This window comes from Haliotis rubra, unplaced genomic scaffold (assembly GCF_003918875.1).
Source record: "Haliotis rubra isolate DU_JTF1 unplaced genomic scaffold, ASM391887v1 Scf77, whole genome shotgun sequence".
Lineage (NCBI taxonomy): Eukaryota > Metazoa > Mollusca > Gastropoda > Lepetellida > Haliotidae > Haliotis > Haliotis rubra.
Window position 1 is genome coordinate 797,359 of NW_025767490.1, and position 19,579 is coordinate 816,937.

General features: G+C 38.8%; 1 protein-coding gene and 1 long non-coding RNA gene across 2 annotated transcripts in view; one reads left to right on the plus strand and one right to left on the minus strand.

The window, feature by feature from the left end:
• Positions 1-76: 76 nt before the first annotated feature.
• On the minus strand, positions 77-18,010 carry LOC124260573. The gene is made up of 3 exons (XR_006894126.1): positions 17,999-18,010; positions 10,249-10,250; positions 77-251 (listed from the first exon to the last, which is right to left on the minus strand). It is a non-coding gene; the product is annotated as an uncharacterized LOC124260573 (long non-coding RNA).
• The window catches only part of LOC124260572, a 33,238-nt gene continuing 25,424 nt past the window's right edge, over positions 11,766-19,579 (plus strand). The window contains exon 1 of the mRNA XM_046694895.1: positions 11,766-11,870. The gene's annotated coding sequence lies outside the window, so the exon portion shown is untranslated. The remainder of the gene's footprint in view (positions 11,871-19,579) is intronic.

Below are 19,579 nucleotides of genomic sequence, written 5' to 3' on the forward strand. Positions count from 1 at the left end.
CATTCTCCGGTATGGACATTTCACATATTCCAGACTTTTACTTTAAACATATTTTATTCGAAAATGAAGGGATTGGACACAAGTTATCCAACTTAGGAACGCCCTTTCCCAGAAGTTACATATGTCATATTTACAATATAAAAACATGGACAACAGGGATTTGTGGAAGGAATTTACAAGGTATTTAAAGAGGATGTGTATAGTATATACAAGAATAAACCTACAAAAATCTTTCAGTGAGCTTAATATATCTATGTTCATGTTCATTTTCATATAGTGATAGTGTAACATGACCAAATAACAATAAATCTAGATTAATGGGTATGCGATGTTTAACGACAGTATTTACATTTGCAAACAAATCTTTACGTTGCGTTGTGTACAAAGAACATTCTTAAAGATAATACCATGAATTTCCACAAGAATAACCACAAGTACAAGAAGCATCTGATCTTAAATTAATTCTGAATAAATCGTATTTAAGCGGACTTGTATTGTACCTTAGTTTTGTGTGAATAATGTTCAGTTTCCTTGTACCAGACCAAAAAAAGTGGGGCTGCATTTATTTTATTTTGAATTTTCAATTTAAACCCTGCTAAGGAATTCTCCGGTATGGACATTTCACATATTCTAGACTAACCAGGGAGCAGCACTGGATTATGGAGTGTTGTCTCTCGAGTGATAATGTTGACAGTCACTGCTCCTCACTGTTGGGTATTACTATGTGTAGGTGAACGACTAAGGATTCGAGGTAGCATATATGCTCCTTTGTCGTTTTAGAAGTTGAGGAGATGAAGAATGAGGACAATATTTTTGGATATTCAACTTCTTTATTCTGTACTTTATTCTATAATCACCCAAATTACTTTCCATGTACCACTTGCTTGACAACGACATTAGAATATATGTGGTGGTGGTGGAATTGGGTTTAACGTCGTGCTTGAGAATATTTCGCTGATATGACGACGTGCATGCGTGTGTATGTGTATGTGCGGCTGCTTGTACTAGCCCAGACTGAAGCTGGTTTTATAGTGCTAGCCCACTGAGATACCATGCCGCAGTGAAGCATGAATACCCCACTCAGACACATTATACTGACACCGAGCCGACCAGTCCTTGTTGTACCCATTAATGCCGAGCGCCAGGCAGGGACCAACAAGTACCATATTTTAACGTCTTTTGGTATGACGCGGTCGGGGATCGAACCCGCGACCTTCCGCTCTCCGGGCGGACGCTCTAACCACTACACCACGGAGGCGGTCTTAGAATATATGTCGAAACGTCGCCTGTACAGAATAAACAAGTTGTATATCCATAAAAATTCTCCTCATTCAACATATATAGGCTTTTTAGTGCCCTGCAATGCATTATAACACACCCTACGACTTAAACATTTTTTCAGTTACAGATTAATGTGGTGGAAAGTCCCAAGTCCTGTCCCGAAAATCAACCTGTACGGTGGACGGTGCTCACAGAATGAACGTGGCAGCTTGCGACCCCTTCCAGTCTGTAAGCAAATAGTACCGCCACACCCTAACTGTTGCCGGTCTTTGAGAAGGAAATCACGCAGCCATTTTTGTTAGCGTTACGTTTTACACCTGATGACTACAATGTTCGATGTTAAGGTACAAAAGTACAACATTTTTTCATTTGTACCTTTTTTGTTGTATTTCTTAAAAATTATTTGTCCACTTTTCCATAGTGGCCGTTCTTAAAATTCGACATAGGAGGACAAGCGTAACTGACCTCGGGTCGTTATCCCGGTTTCAAAAGAAGCAGCATTACAGACGCTTATTTAAGCAGTTTCTTCATATTTTGAACGAATTTTGCCCCATCGATTGTGTTAAATGTTTAGCAGTGACATGAACGACCAGAGGAAGAACAACATCAGTAGTTGTGCGTATTCCAACCATTTCCACAATTATTATGTAAGATTAATTCCAAACCTTTTCAAAAATTATTATCAAATTTGCAAAAAGGTGGTATTATGTGGAACTTGGAATGTGTTTTTCCTCGAATATTCTCTACATGAATACCACATACGTATTCTTGTGATTTTTACAAACTATGTTGCACAGGTGTTTGATTAAACGTCATCGTGGATCAAGGCGTCGTTTATGACACCTGTAATTAAACACTTCGCTATTTATACATGTACATCTATTTTTGCAATAACTGATTTTAAAAGGTTTAATTCACAACTAGCACTGCATATTGTGGGACTATTACTGCAACGTATTTCGCAAAATAGTTGAACTTAATCAAACCCTTATCTTTCTATAGTTCATTTTAGTTTCTTTAGTGTATTTCCTTCTGTAGTTATACTTGTGCAACCATCATGGATGATTTTACTGTTATAAATATCTCAGCTGTTGCAAACGTCTATTAGATATATCCCAGTAACAGTTAAATATCCTGCTTCTTCCATAAATTTCAAATCCAGAAACAATGCCTGTATTTTTACATCAGATGTACCTGTTAATCTCAGTATGCAACTCTACTACCACCGTAAGACAAATAGGAAAATATTTAACACAACACGTATGAAAACATAATGCAAAAATATGGAAATGTAGTTCCCAGGAAGCGAAAGTGATCTTCAACAAGGACAAGTTCTCATAATAAGACTGTCCCTGTACATCAAAACACTTTCAAATGTCAAATAGCTGATTAATTCATATCTTCTGGTACCATTCTTTTTTCACCTTAATTATTTTTCATTCAGCTGCTCGATCCACTTTGCAATCAGTACTATAGGATATTTCTTTCAGAAGATATTCTTACTGATTAATAAATGTAAATAGAGGCTCAATGAGCATCGACCTACTTAACTGGGATGTGATGACCTGTGTCAAATCTGTGACCCGATCCCGTTATTCGCCTCTTACGACAAGCATGGCTTACTGAAGATCAATCCTAATCTTCACGACTATGTCTAGTTTGGGATTAGGTACAAATTCTCTGATTACCTTTGTTTCGGTGATCATAAGTTTAATGATACGGTTCTGTTTTTCTGCCCATCATTGAAAAACAACCATGAAAAAGTGTTTTAGAAAATCTTTAAAAATTTATCATTCATTTGGATTTACTGAAGCGTACATATCCTTCATTTTATGTTTCGTTTGACGCTAGGATTGACCATTTAATGCGACACTAAACATTGAATGTACCAAACTGACAAGCAGGACTTTATTTATTTCTCCCCACGTCGGGTTGAGATAGTATTGGCAACAGACTTCTGTAGTGTAGGCAAATGAATGCCATTCCGCGACAACTCCATTAACTAAAGTTTTTGCATTTGTTTCCTAAATATTACGGCTTAGAGCAAAGAAATGAATATTTGGTAGTTTCTCGGTAGATTCCCAGGCGCACGAACGTACTTGTATTTCAGGATTAATGGAATACGTATTTACAAAGGAAAGTATATGTCGTTGTCGAAGATGAATCCTATATTTCATTAAGTAAAGTCTGGGTCTGTTCAATAAAGGCGGGAAAGCAATTTTGCAAAGGATAATCATAAGATATTTCGGTAGGAAGCAGAGTTAATTGTACGATAAGGATTCCGAGTATATCATAAGCATGTGTTTATGAGTCACTGTAGTGATGGTACCAAGAGTTGGCGATAATGTGAGAGTACCATGCCCCAGCTGACAACGTTGTGGGAAGGATGTAGATTGATAACGTCAAGCCACAACGTTATGGGAAGGATGTAGATTGGTAACGTCATGACACAGCGTTGTGGGAAGGTTGTAGATTGGTAACGTCATGCCACAACGTTGTGGGAAGGTTGTAGATTGGTAACGTCATGACACAACGTTGTAGGAAGGTTGTAGATTGGTAACGTCATGCCACAACGTTGTGGGAAGGTTGTAGATTGGTAACGTCATGCCACAACTTTGTTGGAAGGTTGTAGATTGGTAACGTCATGACACAACTTTGTTGGAAGGTTGTAGATTGGTAACGTCATGACACAACGTTGTCACAACGTTAGTATTACGTCATTTTATAGCGTTAAGCTACAACGTAGTGACAACGTTGCCATTTACGCTGAGGTAACGTTATGCTTTGGGCTCCTGACAACGTTATAACAACGTTTCTTATAACTTGGTGTCACGATAGAGTTTTCTATAGAATCTTTCACTTTGAGATTCTTTCTTCACGTTTCAGCGAAAGCATAACGTTGTGACAACGTGAAATTGTTTGCTGGGACCCCTTCGGCGCCATCCATCTCATACACATACACGTTAAGTGTACAAAGAAATATCCTCGACGTGTCTTCCATAAACTGAACTGAATTTCATTAAATTGAATTATTTGCAATAAAACTCTCTAAGGCTTTGCATGCAGTAACCCATATCAAAGAACATTTGAGACGCGTCTTTGAATGTCGTAGAAAGACAAAGTTTGTCAATATTAAACCTTTGTAAAATATCGACACCAATTGGTGTAGCTGCTGACCACAGAGGGAAGGTTGACCAGTTGGAAGTGGAATTATTAAAACGACAAAACCTCTTCCGTGAAGCTAAGATTAAAACAAACACGAACACGTATAGCTCTAGTGAAAATAGGGATTCTTCGTAGTCACTGATGTGTCAGATTTGGAATCGAGGCAGTTTGAAAGACATGTCCTTTTTTCTCTTTGGATTCCAAAGCTCAGTGGGAAATTTCATATGTATCGACATATACTTGTGTCGACATATACTTGTGTCGATAATCTGAAATTGTTCATGAATCTTCAAATACCCAATTAGACTTTACAGTTTTACTAACCTAAGCTACCAATAATACACAGAGATGTTTCCTCGTCCTACAAGTGTACTGAATATTTCTTGGTTATGTTAGCAAATGTATTTTTATTTATGAAATGGTAGTTGCCTGCATGTTGAAGAGTTCATGATGTCCCGAAGGAACTTCCGAGGACGGCAACTGAAACCATATGATGAGGCAGTCCTTTCGAAAAGATTAAATATTCATGATATTTGACGAGATGTACGGTGTATAGCGAATCAATTTCCAATGTAAAGGGCATGCACTGCGATGGAGTGACGCTTTGTACGTGGAGTCCATGCATGGTGTTAACATGCCGTGTCCATACAAAACCTGACTGTTCACACTAGTATGGAAGGCCGTATCCGCCATGGTACAAACTATATTTGTAGCGTTCACTCACTTCCGTACAGTACTGAATTGAAGGAAAACAACCAGTATGGGAATTAAACGAGATGTAAATGCTTTTATGAGGCATATTAAAACAGGTATGTTAAAAGAAAAATCCACAGAGAAAAAAGCATCTGAAAAACCGTTAGAAATACTCGTATACCGGCAACTACCGAGAGTTTTTGACAAGCGTTGTTACCATGTGACATGAGTTATAACAGTCGAGACTTGACTTCATCTGTTACTTCATCTGTTATGTGTTCGGTAGATTACAGAGCCTTGGCAGCATCAAGGAATTCAATGTTGATCTATCGGGGGGAAATCTAAACACGGAACAAGGGACGCAATCTGGTATATTTCTGAATTAAAGTGGATGGAAATCTGGTACATTTCTGAATTAAAGTGGATGGAAATCTGGTACATTTCTGAATTAAAGTGGATGGAAATCTGGTACATTTCTGAATTAAAGTGGATGGAAATCTGGTACATTTCTGAATTAAAGTGGATGGAAATCTGGTACATTTCTGAATTAAAGTGGATGGAAATCTGGTACATTTCTGAATTAAAGTGGATGAAAATCTGTTGAAACCCAAAAACATTATTGCATACAGTTATTTTAGCATAAAATGTGCCCTATGTAGTCTGTCGCTTACCATTGACAAACATTGCCATTGGGCTGTCTTAATGCCAAAAAGCGGAATGGGACTAAAACTGAATTTGAGTTCTAAACCGATGGCTTTTTAGTACTTATTATTGTAAAATAACGGTTTCTTCGCCCTATGCTGCTGTTTAAACAATTATAATGATATAGAGTTTTCAGGTACTGTTATTTAGCTTTTTTTGTTATTCGTTTGAACATGGGCTTCATATAGTGAGTGAGTATGGTCTTACGCCGTCTTCAGCAATATCACGGCGGGGGACACCAGATATGGGCTTCAGATATTGTACCCATGCGGGGAATCGAACCCGGGTCTTTGGCGTGACGAGCGAGCGTTTTAACCACAAGGTTAGCCCACCGCCCCGCACTTCTTATATTAGAGACACATAAGGAATGAAATTTACGGAGAACTTATGAAAATGTCTGAGTATAATAGATTCGAAAATACCCGACAGTTTCAATTTCAAGTTATGTCCAATCACATTTTATCGCTTATAAGATCAGTCTTTTATTTCAAAGCCGTTTGATATAAAGCCAAATTATATCTTGTGCCTCATCACCACGGTAAGAAGAGAGACGTGATGACCGTCATGATGTTTCATTATTAACATTTTAACAACCATTCAGTTTGTTTTGTCGTCAGCGTTCAAGAATATTAAACGAATATAAATCAACCACACGAGATATTCATGTTTCAAAAACACCCAGAGTGAGTGAGTGAGTGAGTGAGTGAGTGAAGAAGATTTATAGTCACATCGGCAATATTTCAGCCATATTATGATCATCACAGTTAGAGAATTAAAACAAGCATGTAACTTTTAAAACTGGACATAATTAGTAAGATGCTACAGACAATACAATATAAACACGGGCTGGAGATCACTAGTAACTGAAGGTAGATCACCATGCTTGGGACCATGGGGACTTTTTGCTACCTGCATGGACCCTAGCCGGATATTACATCATCCCTTTAGCCGTTGGTGATTGTAGGTACATTTAGCCATAACTTAAAATAAAAAAGATGCTACGTTTTAAAACATTCGGTAGGCTTAATTTACCATGAATGTTTTGGGACTTGCGTACCCTCACAGGAGGACGGTATATCAAAGAGAAAGAGCGGATAACTGTTATTCAACTATCATATGATCCTGACCCGCCTAGGGGAGGCAACTCGGAGCTTGAGGCTTGTATGATTTAGAAACTTCAATTTACGTCTACCGATGCATATTACAAAGACAAATATAGTCCCTTTAGGCTCTGGTGGTTGTTTTTGTGTGTTTAGCAAATGAATGCAACATGATCTGAACCATTCTACAATAATATAGAAGCAATGTTGTAATCAATACCATTTGATGTACTGAAGATAGATCCAGAAGATGATATGTCATCTTATCAGTACGGTTTCGAAAAACTGTTAACAATAGACACTGTCTTGCTAAAAAATAAGAATTCGACCCGACGTCAGGAAAAAGAAGTTGTAGTGTACCTTCAAAGCAAATTACATTGGCATTGCATGTCAGCCAGTCCAAGAGCAAACCTCCTTCATGACCATCAACTCTTTGAAATCTGACGTTGTTGTGTATAGGGAATGTAAGTATTTTTTATTTATTATTATTTACTTTTTAAAGTAACATAATATAAAACACAGTTTTGTCTTCTGAAAAATATGTTATATGTCCATCGTATTGCGTGAAAGCAATAATTTGTCATAAAACAGGTATCCAGTGTAAACCGTTCGTTATTTTCATAAGCTTAGAAACAGTGTCTGTTCATTTGGTAAATAACAGTTGAGTACCTGTGCATGTCTACATACAGTTTGTCGATGAATAGGTTGCTCTAAGATTTGAAGTAAAAGAAAGACTAATAAAAACATTGTCTAATATTTTTCGATTTTGTAACAGGTAAAAGAGATTGATTACTTAGGAATCCGAAAGCGCAACTTTGCAACACATTTTCAAGGGTGGATAAATTGAAGTCTTCATTGTCGCACTGAGGAGTCCAGGGATCTAGCACATTTATAAATAGTACGTTTAGTTTAGTTGTGTCTATAACATTTTCATTTTTCTTTGCAAAATATGCCATTGTGTGATAAATGCACACGCAGCAATTTTGCAAAAGCTAAGCAATTCGAGGTTTTAACATAGACAGTGATTAAAGAAATGGGATCTGCCATGATGATATCCTTAAAAAAGAAGTACACATAAAAAATGAAACTGTTCATTATCAATGTCTGTCTGTCTATGGAATCCTAGAAGGGGCATTGTCACGTTGAAGACTGGTCGCCTTGTCGCCCTTTCATTTTCTAAAGCAACGAGGAAACATTTGTTTTTATTTGAAGATGAGCAAACTGCAAGCTCCAGCATTGCAGCTTACAATAGTAACTGGAGTATGAAAAGAATTGTTTCTATGTCTGTCTAAGCGTAGATCAATTCACGTACTACCCATGCGCGACATTAATAGAAATGCTCGACAGCCAACTATGCGACATTTATATATTAATCACCGTCGGGGTGTCGCGCACTTTAACCCATTTTTTACACATTTTAGATGGAGCGACAATGTGACATAGTTTAACCTTCAAAACTGCCGCGTTGCGTTGTAGCAATACCGCCCTTTGGTATAAAAAAATAATTTTTAAAGTGCGACAATGCGACAATGTGTTAAATAGCCAAAGTGTCGAGTTAACTTTGTTTAATTTTAACACTTTTGCTTGAAAGGCGTCCGCAGGTGAATGTCAATACGAGACGTCATGCTGTCAAATATGTTCCTTCCTTATCCTTTTCAAGGCATCTAGTTTCAATGAAAAGATCCTATGAATAACATCGCAATCTTGCTTAGGATATTCTTGGTATAATCATGCATATATAATAACATTTTGAAATTTATACTTTAGTTTCTTTCAGATTCAGATTGAGACCAGTCTTGGTAAAATGTAGATATGTATACCTCTGTGTCATGGAAGTAATGGCACTGTACGTTTAGCTCATACCCTAACCCGTGAAGATCCGTGAAGATCCGTGAAGAACTCACCATCCAGCATGCCCAAATGGCCTATAAATCATTAACGTCCTATAATGATATTTAATGGTCCCCATATTTAATCAGCCATCCCTTTGAGCAACTGGTAATAATAGCTTGTTATAATTAGAGTTTGTATAAGAGGCCCTTATAGCTATTGTTTTATTTTCACAGAATAAATAATTATAGATACAATCCTCATTTGAAGCTCATTTATCAAAAAGTATAGAAACTAACGAGAAATGACCTGTGGCTATTTGAACGATCGCCATACCTCGTATCTACAGTTTTAAATCACAAACTTTCAACGAAGACTTTCAAACGTTTTTATTAGTATTTCAACATACCGAAGTGACTGCCATAAAATTAAAATTAAATACGTATATTCGAGTAATAAAAATGGAAAAAATAATGATAAGCCGAAAAAAATCACAATGTGGGTTCGAATCTGGGATGGGGCTCAAAACATTAAGTGACGTAACTCGATCCACAATAGAAATTACTTCAACTTTCCAGTAGCCTCTACACTGAGAAACATCCCTGCAGCTACAGCCTTTCCTTACCCGTTAAGATCCGGGTTAGACAGACGAAATAGTTTATTTATGTGTCACGTGAATGTACATGTCAAAAATGGCAGTGGTAAAAGAACATAGGAAAATACAAACACCAGGCCAGATGGCCAATGAGACACACTAGACAATATGTGCATAAAATGTATAAAATATAAGATTAAAACATGAAGGAGTATCGCACATATGAAAGAACTCGGGGTAAAATAAGTTATTGGGATGATAGCTTACGCCGATACATACGGCTAACTGAAGCGGCCAGTGAATTAACAATATTTTCTGTTTGCAAGAAGAATGTAGCTGTTCAGTGTTTGATAACTGAGCAAAATTTGGGTGTAGGATACTAGATTTCAAATCCTACCGAAGAATAATAAGGACAGCTAACTCTAGGGGGTCCTAGACTACGACACAGAGGAGGTAGAGAAGAAACCTGCTCCCGAGCATCTGCCGTTATCAAGGACATAATATATCATCTATTTTTGATAAATACAGTAAACTACCTCCATACTCATCTATAGGTATCACTAATTTCAACCCGTGAAGATCCGGGTTAGAATTGGTCTTCAGCAACCCATGCATGTCTAAGAGGCGACTAACGGGATCGGATGGTCAGGCTTGCCGACTTTATTGACACATGGCATCGTATTCCACTTGCAATCGATGCTCATGCTGTCGATCACTGGATTGTCTGGTCCAGACTCTATTATTTACAGACCGCCGCCATGTAGCTGGAATATTGCTGAGTGCGGCGTTAAACAACCAACCAACCAGTCATACCGCACGTACACATAACCAACGGTATATCAGAAGTTTTCACAATATACCAGATTTCGATGTATTATGAACTGCTGTAAAGACCGCTCAGTGAGTGACAACATTGTTATTGTGGTAAACCTTCCTGATGAATGATTTTCAGGATTAAATATACAGGTAATTAGTAATACACATCCAATATGTAGTGCTATTCATAGAGCAAGCACATGCTCGTCGGTGTCCCGAACACCCGGTGTTATCAGTGGATTTCTCAGATCTATTCCTGGAATCTTCATCGCTAATTAATCTTTTACGAGACATGAGACACAAGCCAATCTAAAATGGTAGATCCCTCACACTGACGTGATGTATTTAGGGGGTGAAGTGCCTGGACTAAAAGTACCTTCAACAACAGTATTTGAATCATTCAGTTTAAGACACGTGAAAATCTGGGTTCGAACCAATGCTTGTCATAAGAGTGGATGAAGGGGATCTGCTTGACAAGCTTGTTGACTTTCTTCATTCATATCCCAATTGCGTGGGTCGATGCTGATGATGTCAAACACTGGTTTGTCTGATCCAGACTCGATCGATTACAGACCGTTATCATATAGCCGAGTGCTATTAGAATGTACATTGCAATAAAACATTACGTTTCCGCGAAAAATGTTCAAACACCCTCCCTAATACAACCGATTTAAATAAATACCTCGAATCATGTTATTACAACTATGAGCACGACGTAGTAGGTAGTGTGCAATCAACAGTGCGTTTAGAAAAGATTTGTAATGTCCATGGAAAAGGGGTTGCCGTTTGTCATATAGCGGTGGTAATCCCTTCACGTCTCGGCTGCCCGACAGTCCCAAGATTATTGTGACTGAGGGAGAGATTATTGTGACTGAGGGAGAGAGTGCTGAAGTCAGATCCAGTTTACGTCGTTTTAATCTGTCAGTTAATTTTCCGTCAGCTAGATGATTTTCAGTAGTGTGTTGATCTTCACTATAAGGACTGATAGTTGGGAATTCTAGCCAAGTTCAATCGTCAATATTGTGAATGTTCAGAATGCAAATTATGCAACGTCGGAATGCACAAGCAATTTAAGTTACACAAAGTGATGAACGGGTTTCAAATATTGTTCAGTTTATGATTTATAAATAGTGTTGAAAATTGAATATAGACATCCAGTGCCATACCAAAGGTGAACCAGATGCCACGTGAGACTAATATCAGTTATCATTCCTTTCTTGCGGTTTGTCAGTTTCAGTTTAATAATTATCACATCGGTTGCTAGATTGGTGTAAAACATGCATGAAGAAGTGGAATATAAGTACAACCTGTTCACATTAACTTTATAACTCACGAACTCATACAGCTCCTTCTCAACGAGTTCCACGGTCAAATACATATTACCCCGCGTGGTATACCTCATAGCAGATCTGAGATATGAGATGGTGAAATTTGGGATTAAACAGCTTCGAAATCTGATACAGATTGTAGTGCGCAGAGGATTTCAAATGTCTCTATACATAGGGATTTAATAAGTTTTCCAGAAAGTATTACGATAATTTCGATTGGCATTTATAAGCTCGTAGGGCGGGGACACACGACACCAAACGCGGGGAACAAATCTAGGCTTTATTATCGTCGGCATCACTGGCTAGCGTTCATTTCGTTTGAGCCTTTGGGGGAGACGGTAGCTTTGAAAGGGGAAGGAGGTAAGTACAGATCTGTTGTATGAATGTAGGTGCATAGTTCCTGACTTTATGTAGCAATTTCTTTAAAGATTTAATGTTAAGAAGGGTAGGTAGATGTGACTTGGATTATGTTGTGAATAACATGTACATTTCAAAGGGTGTGAGAATTTAATATTTCACACGTGGGTGAAATATCTCCACTCTGAATTATTCAATGGTATGTCATCAATTTCTGGCGATGTTGTCTTCAAATGTACATATGATGATGTCTTTGTGCCGTTTTACTTGTAACGATCGATAATGTGTTCAGATGAACCTCCAAAGAGGATTATGGTTTCAGTAAACGATCCTCAATTGGGATTCTTATTGATAATACCAATCAAATCTTTAAAGCCAAGGGCGAAACACCGAGAACAGTATTTTTATAAATGTGTCAAAAGGTTCACATTGTCTCCATCGTTGATGTAACGATTCGAACCCACAAACTCAGAGTCAGACACCTAATCGCAATCGTTGATGCTGACTAAATCGTTAATGCAGACATGACCTTGTAGACTATAGTAAATTTCTTTATCAACACCTGAATTAAAATGCAGGCAATATTTCAATCAATTTATGACAGGGCATTTTAGGACATCATCAATACGACAAACTGTCACCCGTACTCCATATCTTCACTTTGTCCGCAGACAGTCAGGCTTTCACATAGCGCATCACTTACAATACCACCCGTTTAGTAGTATGTATTAAGACAAATTACGATGTCGATCTTGGGCCGATCAACTAAATTGATCGGGTGGTCATTTTCGGTGACTTTCTTGATTGCATGTCAAATAATCTGAGTAGAATGTGGATTTGTCTTCTTCAGACAAGACAGTTGTCCCACCACCTTTATACGACTAGAGTATTCCCCAATTGTGTTGTATATATATTTGTTTCTTTAGTTGAGATACAGAATCATTGAAAACCGCCAACCATGATGCATTCATCATATTGATAACTAAAGCGACAACAGCATGTCCGTGACGTATGGACCAGATATTGAAAGCTACATCTATACCTTCAGTATCCTCGCCTTTATCAAACAACTTATGAATAAATCATGCGAAAACAATATTTGACATCTTGATTGATGTAACTCAAACGTGAAATGTAGCTACGAATGGCTGAAACTACTGGACAAGTGTTCAACATGAAGGAAACTTAACTCATTGAAAGTTGAAATCATCCCTCTGGTTATGGTCTTGTGGAGGGTGGTTTGTCACTCTGAATATTCATACGTCAGATCTTATGTGAGACAGAACCGGTCGTGTCAGTGCTCTGTTTATATTTCTAGCTCAAGTGGGTGAATCAGTGACCATGAATTTATTGTTTGAACATTATCGACAAAACGAAAACAGATCCCCACAGTGCCTTGAGTTTAAGTTAAAGGTTCTGGCCAACTTTACTTGTTAACCTGAGAAGAACTTCCTATTCACGGACAAACAGGAAACTGGCACATTAAGTACCTATGTAGATGTTATCCTAGAGGTTCCCACAGATGGAATCAGTGAGGACGCCCAGTTTTTCACATGTTGTTTTCTTAGTAAACCTCAGTTGGCTTTGCTTTCATTTTTGACAAAATAACCCGAATCTTTTATCTATATGTATGGTTTCCAATTTTTAGTAACTTTTGTCATGTGGTGTAGTGTTGATACAAACAATTTTGTTGAAAGTTTAATCATACAATGTTTTGGATTCCAGCAAACCCGTAGAGAGTTGTATCCATTGATTTATTTGTATTTTGTATTCCCCTGTCTTTTATAACTTCCTTGTTCTTATCAAAGATTATGGTTAATCTTTTAAACAGAGACTTTTGTCTAACTTGTGTAATGATTCTTATGGATTATTGGAATCCAGTTCAAAAGAGGAATGGATATGTCTTCATTAGGACAATGATAGCACTGATGCGCGGTTTGAGCTCGTTTCCTCCTCAGTTAACTCTTATATATATTACTTATACTGCCAGTAAGGTGTAGATGTGTCTTGTATAATATATATATAAGTAATTAATAGATATAGAGAATGATTTCTTGAATCTACACATCTTGTTGCTGTGAAATCCCATCTTGTGTCAAAATATCAGATGCAGAGAATTTAATGTCCATGTCAACCAATACCTATTCAATCTTTAACGACTTGGGAATATCCATTTACAAACATTACGTTCGTAAAATCCTAATTAAGTTCATAAAAACCTTAAAAGGCAGTTGAGAATGGTTAGTATGTGGAAAAATAATTAGTATTGAAACAAACACCCAGGGGTGGTCATGTTAGTGTTTCTCCCAAGGCACTGATTACAAACAATACACGAGCGTTTAATCATACGACTCAACACGAGTAGCGATTATTAGTGCTTGATACTCGAGACGCACATATCTACATTAATCTGTTCTTCAGGACATCTGATAAAATCAGAATAGTTCTTGCTTCTTTTAATTGATAGCTAGGAAACATTGATTTTGTCAATACTTCTTTCCCGCACGCTGCATCTTAATAAACGTTTCATATTAATCTAAAGGATACGTCCATATTTCATAAAAAATAATTATTTTCCGTTCAAAGGAACCAAAAACACGAAATAAAATATTAATGGATCGGACGAGTACAGTCGTCATTTTTCTGCGCTTAGTGTGTGAGACATTGAGTGGGCATTGTTTTAACTGACTGACTGACTGAGTTTGGTTTTACGCCGCATTGAGCAATATTCCAGCAACATCGCGGCGGGGGACACCAGAAATGGGCTTCACACATTGTACCCATGTGGGGAATCGAACTGGACTGACTGAGTTTGGTTTTACGCCGCTTTTAGCAATATTCCAGCAATATCGCGGCGGGGAACACCAGAAATGGGCTTAACACATTGTACCCATGTGGGGAATCGAACCCGGGTCTTCGGCGTGACGAGCCAACGCTTTAACCACTAGGCTACCCCACCGCCCCGCATTGTTTTAAGCCCTTATAGCAATATGGTAGCCATAGTTCCGTGCATATATACTAGTTTTCATTTTAGTTCATATTTTATCATTTTACATGCGATAAAATATGTGGTTAACGTTTTACTTTTCACAAATGTTTGACGAATGATGATGATTATGGTGCTGATGATGTTGATGATAGAACAGATGATAATAAATGTCCTGATCATCAAGACAAAACAGCCTACAGAAATATTAACGTAAATGTTAAACGCTCCACATCTATAGCCTCCTTTAAAAGGTTTATAATAATTTATAATAATAATAGTACTATAAGAAAAGAATAATTTCCATAGTGAGTGAGATTAGTTTTACGCCACTTTTAGTAATATTCCAGCAATATCACGGCGGTGGGACATCAGAAATGAGCTTCACACGTTGTATCCTCGTGGGGAATATTCGGGTCTTCGGCGTGACCAGGCTTACCCACCGCCCCAATAAATAGAAGAAACGTCTGCTAAAATGCAAACGATTCGGACAGTATCATGGGCACGGGTCTCTGAATCATTATCAAATATGGGCGTTAGCAAACATTATGTCGGGTAAACGGCTTTGCTGTCCCGCGTCACAAACACACGCCAAGACAAGTCATGTGTGAGGTGAGGTGAAATTGGGTTTAACGTCATGCTTGAGAATATTTCGCTCATATGACGACGTGCATGCGTGTGTATGTGTATGTGCGGCTGCTTGTACTAGCCCAGACTGAAGCTGGTTTTATAGTGCTAGCTCACTGAGATACCATGCCGCAGTGAAGCATGAATACCCCACTCAGACACATTATACTGACTTCGAGCCGACCAGTCCTTGATGTACCCATTAATGACGAGCGCCAGGAAGGGACCAACAAGTACCATATTTTAACGTCTTTTGGTATGACGCGGTCGGGGATCGAACCCGCGACCTTCCGCTCTCCGGGCGGACGCTCTAACCACTACACCACTAAGGAGTTACAAGTCATGTGTCAAACACGAAAGCATATGGTAACAATTAAGAGGGGTAACATATTTCAATACATGTTATTTCAAAGGTTAGCTTTGCAATGCTTTGAAATATGTATAACTCGAAACGAATATCATATTTCAGCAAACCGTTGTCATCATCATCATAATCATCATCCTCAACATGAAATATACTTAATGGTAAATTCTGGCAGTGGTCTTTCAATCATTTGCAAGAAACGGTTCTATTTATTCAATTAACAACATGATTCTGAAGCAGGAAAAGGTGCAACATGTTTCAGTAAGTCTTTGAATGGCATGTAGATATGGTAAAAGTAAAGAGGGGGGTTTGTGGGTGGTACCTTCTATTGCAAGAGGAACAAGACGTTTCAGAGTTTATTCTTACTCCTTCATCAGGTGAATTCAGAAGTTCACATCCATAAATTTCCCCCCTTTAACTTTCTTATTTGTTAGGTTTCAATAAACTTTTGTCATTCATTTCTGTCATGTTTCTACTGAGTGCGTGTTAATAATGTAAAACCATTTATTTCATTCCCTTAAATATTATTTATATATACCTAACCCTTGGGATACACATGATAGAGTATGAATATATTGCCGCGTCGATATCTCGAAAGTGTTGCGTGTATTCGTCTTCATTGTTGGGAAGGGTTGAGCTGTCGGGGACGTTTGAAACTGTGGCAAGGGAGACAAAATTCGTGTGCAGAGTTAACTCCCGTGTACTTGCCAGGATCCGCTGCCTTGGGTTCGAATCTGGGATACAAGCTGGTTCTTATAATTGATTCTGTTCACACCGTACTTGTACTCGTGGTTCAACGAGTGATGTTGAGACGTCGTCAAATATCGGAAATACTTTTCAAATAGAACTCCTAATCACTCACTCACTCTTTACCTCCATGTTGAGAAGAAAATATGGCCACAATTCGCTGTGCAGAATTAGGATATACCGTCCTATTTGATGTGCATGGTCAGTCGGCGCTGAACTCTTAAGAGTTTCATCATTGAAGAACCTTGACGCGAATCTTTGGGGTACTTCCACAAGTTAAACTGAAATAATGTTGAATAATGATAAACCGCTAAGCATCCACTCGCCCATTATTTGTGTGATGTCAATCATATGTCAAAAGACAAAGCAGGATTGTACTGACACCAGGTGTTCCCGAAATATCCTAGACAATGAATAAGGTCGTGACCTTCAGGGGTCAGATCTGGCCGTTTCGTCTGAGGCGACGATATTGTCTCGGCAAATTTGCGTATCGTCGGCGCTGCAAAAAAACTACCATAGGTGGGCCTAGTTTATATTGTCAGTCAAAGTTAATATCATTCCGTGTTCCTGGGCATCACCTAGGTGATGTCACTCTGGGGTTTACCATCCACATCACCTTGACCAACCGTTATATAACTAATGCTCCAGCGATGTTGACAATCTCACTGAAAAGAGTTTCAGAGACTTGCAGATGCCCTTGCTTGTAATTCGCTATTACTCACCAACGCTGATGCTCAACCATATGCACATATGCATGAGGCCGTCCAAGTGTTGGGCATCTTGTTAAAACACGTCAGGGTGTTGCGTGTTGGGCGCAGACACGTGCGAACACGGACCCACCGACATGATCAGGAGATACCATAGCATATCTGACGGCGGATCATTGAAATATATTTTATTTCTTCAAAACGTTGCATAATTCATATGGGTTTGTATTCTGACGTAACACTACTGAATTCAACTGTTGCTGCAAACGCGTTAAGCTTTGACGCTGGTGGGTTTTTATACCAAACACAAATAATCAATTATTCATACATGTGCATGTGCTCTGCCCGGAGATATTGTTTGTGATACCTGTAATGACAGGAGAACTTGCGTGTGTATGTGGACCATGTGATAAATAGCTGTCAACAACGTACACAGTCATCAGTCAATCGCGACAGCAAACTGTAATATATGCAGTAATTGTCACTCCATCATCCTCCCAGCTTGTGGTGTAGAGTGATCGCTTACTCCGATTCAGAACCTCCTCACACATTAAGATGACCGGCGTTGTATAAAATAAAAAAGTCAAAGGGGCTGATAAGATTTGGGCATTTGTAATGTAAAATTTAGGGCACCATTATGAGGACCATAGAGATTAGTCAGGGTCAGTCTGTTATCCTCCATATAAATATAATGATCGACTATGACAATAAATAGACTCCCTCTCTCTCTTTCGCTTAAAACCCCACCCTTTCATTCCTGCATACTCTGTCTGTCCCTCTCTCATCCATACTCTTACTCTCTCTCTCTCTCTCTCTCTCTCTCTCTCTCTCTCTCTCTCTCTCTCTCTCTCTCTCTCTCTCTCTCTCTCTCTCTCTCTCTCTCTCTCTCTCTCCACACAAAAACATCAGGTGTCAGGCAACAAACATATATTTTCTATTCAAATTATACCAGTGGCGAATGCTATCGGTAGCGCTGGACCTACTTCCCACGAGGACACCCGGTGTCGTCACTAATGTTCTATGATCCATTCGTACCATTGTCACCGATCTTTTTGCCATTTATGCCCTACGGAATCTGTTTCTACAGATATACATTACAATCTGTGTGTCATAATCATATCTATTACCTCACGCACGTATGCTGCTTATTCAGAAACTGGCGTACTTGTGCATGTTTCTAATTCAGGAAAAACATACATGCGTGTATTCCATCAAGACCTAACAAACGTATGCATCTTTCCCATTCATGAACAGCGTACGTTTGCATGCATTCCATCAAGAGTCACGTGTCTTACACTGAATGATACGAATACTGTTGTTGAAGGTACTTTCAATCCAGGCACTTCACCCCCTAAATACATCACGTCAGTGTGAGGGATCTACCATTTTAGATTGGCTTGTGTCTCATGTCTCGTAAAAGATTAATTAGCGGTGAAGATTCCAGGAATATATCTGAGAAATCCACTGATAACACCGGGTGTTCGGGACACCGACGAGCATGTGCTGCCCTACGAATAGCACTACATATTGGATGTGTATTACTAATTACACATATATTTAATCCCGAAAATCATTCATCAGGAAGGTTTACCACAATAACAATGTTGTCATTCACTTAGAGGTCTCTACAGCAGTTCATAACACATCGAAATCTGGTTGAACTTCTGATATACCGTTGGTTATGTGTACGTGCGGTACTGGTTGGTTGGTTGGTTGGTCGGTTGGTCGTGTTACGCAGCACTCAGCAATATTCCAGCTACATGGCTACATAATCGAGTCTGGACCAGACAATCCAGTGATCAGCAGCATGAGCATCGATGTATGCAAATGGAATACGATGCCTTGTGTCAACCATTCCTGACCACCCGATCCCGTTAGTCGCCTCTTACGACAAGCATGGGTTGCGGAAGATCAATTCTAACCCGGATCTTCACGGGTCCCTTCCATCACGATCTAATATGCCTATGCCTACACCCCATTCAGGAATAACGTACGCGTGCATGCATTCCTTTCAGGCACTAACGTACGAATGCACGCATCCCATTCGAAACGAGGTTGGTATGCGTATATCGTATTTGGGTATTGTAGATGCTAAAAGAAGCAGAAAATAGCAAATGACACGGCGGGAAAAGGAACACTGGTGTATAATAGTGGTGAGTGAGTATGGTTTAACGCGGCTATTAGCAATATTCCAGCAATATCACGGCGGGGGACACCAGAAATGGGCTTCACACATTGTACCCATGTGGGGAATCGAACCCGGGTCTTCGGCGTGACGAGC